Below are 9461 nucleotides of genomic sequence, written 5' to 3'. Positions count from 1 at the left end.
CGAAAGGCTATTTGCAATTTGTACAGAAACCAGATGGCAGTTATAAGAGCCGAGGGGCGCGAAAGGGAAGCGGTGGTTGAGAAGGGAGTGAGACAGGGTTGTAGCCTATCCCCAGTGTTATTCAATCTGTATACTGAGGAAGCAGTAAAGGAAAAAAAAGAAAAATTTAGAGTAGGAATTAAAATCGATCGAGAAGACATAAAGATTTGGAGGTTTTCCGACAACATTGTAATTCTGTCAGAGACACCAAAGAACCTGGAAGAACAGTTGAACGGAACGGACAGTGTCTTGAAAGGAGGGCATAAGAGGAACATCAACAAAAGCAGTACGAGGATAATGGAATGTAGTCGAATTAAATCAAGTGATGCTGAGGGAATGAGACACTTAAAGTAATAGATGAGTTTTGCTATTTGGAGAGCAAAGTAACTGATGATGGTCGTCGTAGAAAGGATATAAAATGTAGACTGGCTATGGCAAGGAAGGCGTTTCTGAAGAAGAGAAATTTGTTGATATCGAATATAGATTTAAGTGTCAGGAAGTCTTTTCTGAAAGTATTTGTACGGATTGTAGCCATGTATGGCAATGAAACGTGAACGATAAATAGTTTAAACAAGAAGAGAATAGAAGCTTTCGAAATGTGGTGCTAGAGAAGAACGCTGAAGATGGATAGATCACATAACTAATGAGGAGGTACTGAATGGAATGGGGAAAGGAATTTGTGGCCCAACTTGACTAGAAGAAGCAGCTTGCACAGGATAGAGTAGCATGGAGAGCTGCATCAAACCTGTCTCTGGACTGTAGACCACAACAACAACAACGTTGCTTGACTACTGCGCTGAAGTCAAATAAATGTGAAAAAAAAATTAAGTTAGCTGCGCTCAATGTATTATGCTGCTGTAAGCGATACAGATTTTCTTCTGTTGGTGTGTGATTAAGCTGACAGTCAGTTGCCTAGATGTTTTTGTACATTGTGACTAATAGTGCTATATGATTGGAAGTCGGCAGTAGAAATAGAATATGTTTTTTAGAAGAATAAGAAAAGTTGGTTTCAGGTCAGTCAGCGGGATTTCTTGGTATCTGTATATGCTGAGGTAGACTGATATTTAAATGCCAAGATACACGTTATGGGAGAAAGCAGTAGCTGAGAGCTGTGAACTCCACAAGGGAAGCTACAGTTGTTTCGAACATTCTGGTTTATATAAATTCAAATTTTGCTGACTGCTTTGTCTGACCGTTTTTTGAATGATGTTTCTTACTCATGTTTATTTAAATTGTAATTAATTTGAGTCTTGGGTAAATAACTGATTGCCATTTCAATGGCTCTGGTTAAAGTATCTTTTAAATATATAACTTTTAAACTCAGTAAGAATTGGTAGTGGATGGCTTCAAGTTGTTTGTGTTTGTTTTAGTGTCGTACTAAACCGATTTAAGTTTTATTGGATCTGAGTTTTATAAATAATTGATTGCTGTGCTAAATTACGAATTCAGTTATTTGGATAGTTTTTTGTTCAAATAAATATTCATTTTCTATCCTTGTGGTCAATAGATGTATAAATGTTGTACTTTTAACTCAGACTCAATTAATCGATTCCATTCTTTAATGCTAAGGTCACTACTGTAAGTAGCACAATTTTCATATTAGTTAACTTTTGATTTTGAAACGCTCAGTTGGTTATGGAATAACAACAAAATGGAGACCAGCTTTGCGAAAGTGCTGTTTTATTGATGCTGTGCACTAAACAATAATACTGTACAATAAAATAGTAAACAAGTTCTAATGAATTGTTTCTTCTCAGTCCTTGTGACCAGTTGTTTGCTGGGACGTCATATGATGAGATTCAGTAGGCGTGGCATGGGATGATGAGGTGGTGGTGGTGGTGGTGATAGCGTGGTCCGTCATGGCGGCATCCTAGTCGCTTTCGTCAGAATCGGAGTCTGAATCAGAATCGTCAGAGGCCGCTGCCCGCCTGCAACACAACACGATGATTCATGACCCGATCGTCAGGTCACAGACATTTGTCAAATATAACACAACGCTTCTGCACTGGACCCCATCATCAGTACCGTAATAAACATTTAGTTAAACTATAACAACAGTACGACATATGACTCTGTCATCAGGTCACAAACTCTTGACTAGCCTGTCGCACCACTGTGGTAATCGATCCTGCTTTCATGCCGCAGTCACTTTGCTCACAGCACTACCGAAGTTATAACAAGGCATTCGAAACTGCGTGACAGATGTTTGACTATCTTAAGAAGTAGAGATCTGAGGGGCATGGAGTGCCCGAAACTCATGACCATGCGCTTCAAACATTTTACAGGTACTTCCAGAGATTCAACAAGGCTCAAGTTAAAATTTTCCGAAATCAGAAGCGTGTAATACATTTTGTTCGTGGTGTGATTTGAAGAACTACTTGGAGAAATTCGTTCATATAAATGCATTCATTCCTTGACGTAGTTTGTCATCCAACAACTCATTTCATGGAATCAATGGTTTAAAGAAGACCAGTCTTCGGAAGTACTTAGCCTATCTTGGTCAGATAGGTATTCATTATTCAGGAACGTACACCTGAAAGAACTTATCAGAAACCGTAAAAAGTTTAGCTACTAATAACGTACAATTATTAAAATGAACTGATACATATATTATCAACCATACCAAGTAAGAATGATGCTACGTAACACCTGGTTTCAGCACAGCGTCAGAGCTGTAACGCGGTATGTTTGTATAACCTTGAAAAGTGTACTTGTTTCCATGTCGCTCGGCTACAAAGGTCTAGAAATTAGCTTAAGTCAAAGTTTGTTGAAGATCATTTCACTATGGGGCTAAGGAACAAGTTGATACAATGTAATCTAATCTAATTCAATCTAATCCAGTCTAAGATGGACAACAATCACTATGTTTTAACGTCATCTCTAATTATAGATTCAAAACGAAACCGGCCAAGAACATATTTCACTTGTTTTAATGGTCCTACACCTAACGAACATAGGACCTAGGTTCCATCTCTATTCCCAGATTTGCATGTTACCACAGAGGTTGTTCTCAGATGTTTCTCACTACAATGCCAACGTCAAATAATGCCTATGGAACAGGAAATGTCATCCATTGGCGACGCAAGCCTAGACAGTTTATTTTCAATATTCTCATGCAATTACAAGTATTTTCCATAGAGTAAACGTAGTTGATAAAGCGCTCTATACGACAGTTTCAGTTGTGTAATAGTAGCATAGCGTATATTTATCTTTCATAGTGCAGTTCTGGCGATGGTACAATAAGCCGAAACTGGTAATCGTGGAACATTAGTGGTGATCGAGAGCGTGTAAAACTAAAAACGCATTGTTCAATAGTATGATCATTGAAAGTACAGACAATAGGACTTATTTCGTGAAATTCACTAAGTTTACCCACTTCAGGAATAGACTGAGATAGTTGCAGTTCACGTAAAATGTGTCCTTATCCCAACAGAACACTTGGTAAAATACCCACGCACCATATGTCAGTCTCCTAAAAGCCTGTTTCACTGGTACAGACTGCGTCACTTCTCTAGCGATTGTTTTCGTGATGTACTCTGGTGCCATTAAAAAGTATGGAATGATTACTTGGTTAAAATGGTTACGAATCCCTCCTGGAAGGTAACGTTCACATGCACACCGTAACTGTCTTCCATAATACTGTTAGAAATGTTCACAAACAGTTGGAAGAGTGCGATTGACACAACTTAGTCCTTTCAAAACCCTCAGAATCCCCGCACATTAATGCAGTCGAATCTAATCTACTGGACCACATTGTTGTCTCATCCCTTTGTGAATGGCTCATGGTCATTTGAACAACGCTGCACACTGCATGACGTTAGATGCCCATGCAGAGTTATCAACTTTTGGACCATTCGTTTAGAGCTCATTTAGTTCTTGTATTTTTTTTCGTGATGGCTACTCTGTATATCTTTAAGGAATCGTTATAATGCTCCAAAATGTGGCAAAAAATGTACAGGACAAACATAAATTTCTATCGACAGTTCAGTAGGAACACAATGTAGCTCTGACACAATCATATTTAAAAACGCTCAAGCTGTAAACGAAGATACTATTTAAAAAACCATCTGCAACTGGACTCAAAATGATAAACTAATGAAAATGGAATCTGCAATTTCGTTGTTTTTAAGGCAACAGTTCAGAAACTTCCGAACTGCACTAGTTTCACCATCAGGCGTCCAAAATGGGGAGTATTTTGCACAATGAAGAAAATGTTACTTCTGTCATTAATTTCCCTCTGAGCCGCAGGATAATTTTCGAATCAGGCCCACAGATCACAAGACTATGCAGTTTATAAATTTGTTGATGAGACGTTCTTGGATTATCAGTCGAGTAGTAGCGTCGTGTTACCGCAACGTTTCGACGAGTTTGCTGCTCGTCATCTTCAGGCAAAGACTTACGTGAACGGATTTTAAAAGTGGGGAATGAGAAAGTTTGTAAAGTTTCAGCGATTGTTATGAAAACAGTGCAAAAGTCATACTTTACATCTCACAAACAAGTACGTTTTAATGTAGTAACCAAACACAAAACTTATACGAAGATTAAGTTCAAATGAGTGTAGAATCATCTAACTTGACACACACACACACACACACACACACACACAGGCACACACACAGAATATACTCACTTGTGTTTCTTTTCGGGCTTTTCTGCTCCACGCCTGGAACAAATGAGAAAGTTCGTTTTAGTTTAATGAATCTGAATCGGATTTACTGCTAAGTAAGACTGCTCCACTTATGTAAATATAAGCATTAATTACGCGAAAATCAGATTTTTTTGTGCCTCGTTTTCCTTCTCTCTTTTGTATAGTGGAGTAGAATTGCTAATGAATGAGCACAATTTTACACGAGACCTATGGTACTTTACGGATTTATGCTGAAAATTAGGAACAGTAATAAACTGTTTTGAAAGGAAATCCCTAAATGCCTTTCTAGGATATATTTTACTAATGGACCAGAAAAAACTCCCTATGACTCGTAGTTGTGTCGTTATTATAACCAGTGCGCAACCTTGGAATACTCGTTAGCGGTATGATTTGACAGTTACACGACCTGCCAGTTACTCACATACTGTATCGTTATTATGTGGAAAGACGCAGTCTATATGCTATTAATTTACACGTGTGGGTATGGGGATGTACGACAGTGAGAAAAACTCTAGCTTAAGAACAGCAGTATCTTATTCCATTGCTAGGTACGGATGTTGCAAATTTGCATATCAACATTCGTCCATTGTGCGGAATGACTTGTAAAGGTCATTTTCAGTGTGTTTTTAAATTTACCCTCACTGTCTTCCTCCAATTTTGTGTTTTGTTAAGTAAATTTTTAGTAGCACATTTCTCCACTTTTCATGTGAATCTTTTGTAACGTTAACGATGGGTATTTTCTCCTACAAGTATTGTAATTGGAGATGTTCATATTCATTTTAATTTGTGGTAGATTAATTCGAAAATGAAATCCGTCATAAACAGTGCACCGCTTTATTCAAACAGATAAAAGCTCTGAGAGCTGGCGCAGCAAATCCGTGTTTCTTCTGCATCCCGGGTAGTGGCAGAGATTAGTATGCTCACTTTGGGAGATTTAAGCCCCCGTGCTCTCTATTAGTCTGTAAATAGACAGCACCTAACGAGAGACGCAAACCATCTATACAAAGGATGCAAACGGTTCCACATTATTGCGTCAGAGGTCTAGCCATCATCTGTGCAAGGTGTAATTAATTTACAAGGCGAGGCACGACGTCGGGATTACAGATTAACTTCAAACTTTGCACACCTTTAATATGCCATTAAAACAATATAACGTGTAAGTAGAAAGGGGCGCTACTCTGACAGTTCCGAGAAAATAGCAGGAGCCGTTTTACGCGTCTATTATGTAACATTGTAACTGATGTATCTGTGCGTCAGTGCCAAATGTCATAGAGTTCATGGTGGTCAAGTGGTTAGCGTTCGAGCTTCGTAAGACTTCGAGCTGGGGAGACAGATGTAGGTCCCATTTGACAATTAACCTGCGTAGCAGTGGGAAGTTGCTAATGTAGCAATAACGAATAGTATATCAGGCGACGGTTCGACTCCTACACAAACTTAATTTTTAATCTACATTTTTTCATACCGGTCGTGTTTTTTTCTTAATTTATATGTCATTTGAGAGGTAATATAATTTAAAAAACTGCGTGTATTTGGAGGAAGTTTTAATGAATTTCATGTTATTTGACCGCTTACCCCTTATAACTGAATTTAATTACTACACCAAACATAACGACAAGTAAATGAAGAAATGGATAGAGTTTTCCCGAAAATGTGTGCCTGTCGTGATTTGCTAAATCCCTTACACATGTAGTCTGGTAAAGTACCCGTAACCTGCACAGCGGTGAGAGGCTGATAATGTAGCCAGAACGAATAGTGTAGGTGCAAATTTTTTTAATATCACAGAATTTACACTTGCAGTACAAAATTGAAAGTTTGAGGGGGGAGCCGAACGGTCACCTCGTACTCGTTCGTCTTATGAAGCTCAAACGCTAACGACTTGACTGTAATGTTCGGCACCTACGCACAGATACATCAGTTACATAATAGACGGGTAAAACTTCTCTTGCAATTTTCTCGGAATTCCCAGAGTAGCGCACCTTACTACTTGCACATTACGTTGTTTTAATGGCCTACTAAAGGTGTGCAAGTTTGAAGTAAATCCGTGATCCCAACGTCGTCGCCTCCCCTTGTTAGACCTGTATCCATTAGCTTTATTTAGCATTGATGTTTAAGCAATTGCTGTAGATAATTGAAGATTGGGCTATTACTTTTCGAAATTAAGTGGCAGAAACTTTAGTAAATCTTTTGAAACATGTAAGCAGGAGATCCCGGGTTCGAGTCCCGGTCGGGGCACACATTTTCAGCTGTCCACATTGAGGTATATCAACAACACCTGTCAGCAGCTGAGGTTTTCAGTTAGTCATCATTTATTCCAGGGAAAAGCTGCACGGTCATCAACAGTAACTGTTCTTTCGAGAACAAAGTTACTGTCTTCGAATATGTAGTTAAAGGCTACCCAGCCATTGACCTTCGTCTGTGCGAATGCGCACAGGTTGCCAAAACTCTTACGGGAACCGCCAAAGCGTGCGCGAGTAATGAGTAGTTGGGCAAATGTCTGTAAGGTACAATACATATGTAGAATTGTGTACAGTTGGGAATGTGAGTCTCACGGGAAGCGTGCAAGGGATAAGTCCCTGCAGTCGCGCTATTCATCTGTGTCCTCGGTGGCTCAGATAGATAGAGCGTCTGCCATGTAAGCAGGAGATCCCGGGTTCGAATCCCGGTCGGGGCACACATTTTCAGCTGTCCACATCGAGGTATATCAACAACACCTGTCAGCAGCCGAGGTTTTCAGTTAGTCATCATTTATTCCATGGAAAAGCTGCACGGTCATCAACAGTAACTGTTCTTTCGAGAACAGAGTTACTGTCTTCGTATATATATTTTGAAACATCGTTCCGCTGTTGATTTTTTTCTCTAAATATCTGTTATGATACTTGTGTTTTCTGTAAACATCGTTGGAACGATCACTCATAATCATGGATGTGGACAGTGGGAGTCCCAAACGTGAAGTAATTCATTACCGATTGCTCCCCAGCCTTCACCCTGTTCACCGTTTACTGTTCCCGGGTAACATACAGTGTGTGGTCAGCGAAGCTTGTCGGACTGGACTCACCTCTTCCTGGCACCAGCTTCGTCACTGTCATCGAGGTCCCTGGAGTCGGACAGGTCCTCGCCGCTCTCTGCCGACCTGTGGAGAGACGGACAGCCGTTACACAGCGATCCACTTCGTGCGTCGCAGCGCTCCTTTTTTCAGTTTTCGTGATACGAAACAAATGACAAGAACTCCTCTTTCAAATACTCTTTTACAAAGGAAGAACTACTACTCTGTAATTCTTCATGCTTTCTCGGCGATCTGTCGACATCTTGGATATTCGGGAATCCAGCCGGATGTTCGCGTCGTTCTCGCACGGTATTTCAACAGCGTGCCTCGCTGTCTTCTTCAGGTGCTACCTGAGACTGGTCCTTGGGTAGATCGAGTCGAGTATTTATGCCTGGGAGGAGCTGGGAGTTCCCTATTCGGTCCGCGTCGAGTCGAGTTTTCCATCAGTGGTCCGCGGCCGCCAGACTCGGCTTCATCGGACCCCTCCAGTCGCGGATGTTCCGACTGCCGTCGGCGCCCGTTTTGGCCGTCCTCAACGGTTGTGGTTGTCATATGCTCCCAGGCGTAAATACTAGACTCGGTCGACCCAAGGACCAGTCTCAGGTAGCACCTGAAGAAGACAGCGAGGCACGCTGTTGAAATATCGTGCGAGAACGACGCGAACATCCGGCTGGATTCCCGAATATCCAAGATGTCAACTACTACCCTAGTTGAAACAGCGCGCCGAAGTCGATTGCTGAAGACTGACAATGGTCAGTGCTCTAGAAGTATAGTACATATTCTGGGTTCAGACATAATGAGTATCTCGAATACATTTATATCCCCCATGGAAAACAGACAAACAGTCACGCGAAACCCAACCCGCATTTCTCTCACATGATATCCTGAAAGCGACGCATCAAGCTAATCAGGTGGCTGCACTATGTATCGACTACCAAAAAGCATTTGGCTCAGTACCATGCCATCGTCTGTTAAGAAAAAGCAGCATCGTATGAAGAATCAAACAAAATTCGTGGCTGCTTTGAGATTTCTTGGTAGGGAAGACGCAAAATGTTATCTTGGATGGGGATTTATTTAAAGAAGTTGAAGATACGGAACTACAACTCCAGTCTAACTGGCGCGCCACTGCAAAGATGAGTGACAAGGATTTTATTGGCAGTGACTTTGAAAAACAGCGCTCCAGGGCCGGATGGACAAGAAATTGTGCCAAATGTTTGGACAAAAACAGTCGTCACACCCTACTGCATGAACGGTAGGGCAGGCGATAGTCAACACTAACGTCCCACATAGCTAAAGGCATGCCGCAGGGGAAAGTGTCTGCACCCTTGCATACATGTTCCATACTAACAACTCGGCAGACAATACTAACAGTTATCTCAGATTTTTGCAGATGATGCACTCATCTGTAATGGAGTAGAGTAGTAGCTGAAAAAATCTACACAAATTTTCACAGATGCATCTATCTCTACATGACTAAACATAACTTATAAATATTATATTTTTGACAAAATATATATATAGGGTGCAAAGGATAGAAGTGCAGATACTTTTATATGTGGTACCTTGTTATGTACACTCATCAGTGAGTTGGTAGTTTTTTCTCTGTGTTGAACTGTCTTCCCACAAACACACTACATAATTTACTACCCGATGTTTTCCGTATGGTCGTAGCTACACCACTAAGTAGACCACACCTGGCAGCATAGACTGTTTTGTGTGGAAGCAGCCACA

At 40.7% G+C, this 9461-nt stretch overlaps 1 long non-coding RNA gene and 1 other non-coding gene across 2 annotated transcripts; one reads left to right on the top strand and one right to left on the bottom strand.

The window, feature by feature from the left end:
• Positions 1-1885: 1885 nt before the first annotated feature.
• LOC126188931 (uncharacterized) lies at positions 1886-7818 on the bottom strand. The gene is made up of 3 exons (XR_007537879.1): positions 7743-7818; positions 4670-4702; positions 1886-1967 (listed from the first exon to the last, which is right to left on the bottom strand). It is a non-coding gene; the product is annotated as an uncharacterized LOC126188931 (long non-coding RNA).
• Trnat-ugu (transfer RNA threonine (anticodon UGU)) lies at positions 7285-7358 on the top strand. Its single transcript has one exon. It is a non-coding gene; the product is annotated as a tRNA-Thr (tRNA).
• Positions 7819-9461: the final 1643 nt, after the last annotated feature.

Source organism: Schistocerca cancellata, chromosome 5 (assembly GCF_023864275.1).
Source record: "Schistocerca cancellata isolate TAMUIC-IGC-003103 chromosome 5, iqSchCanc2.1, whole genome shotgun sequence".
In the NCBI taxonomy this organism is placed as follows: Eukaryota; Metazoa; Arthropoda; class Insecta; order Orthoptera; family Acrididae; genus Schistocerca; species Schistocerca cancellata.
The sequence above is the reverse complement of the archived record's forward strand: the minus strand, read 5'-3'. Positions and strand labels throughout refer to the sequence as shown.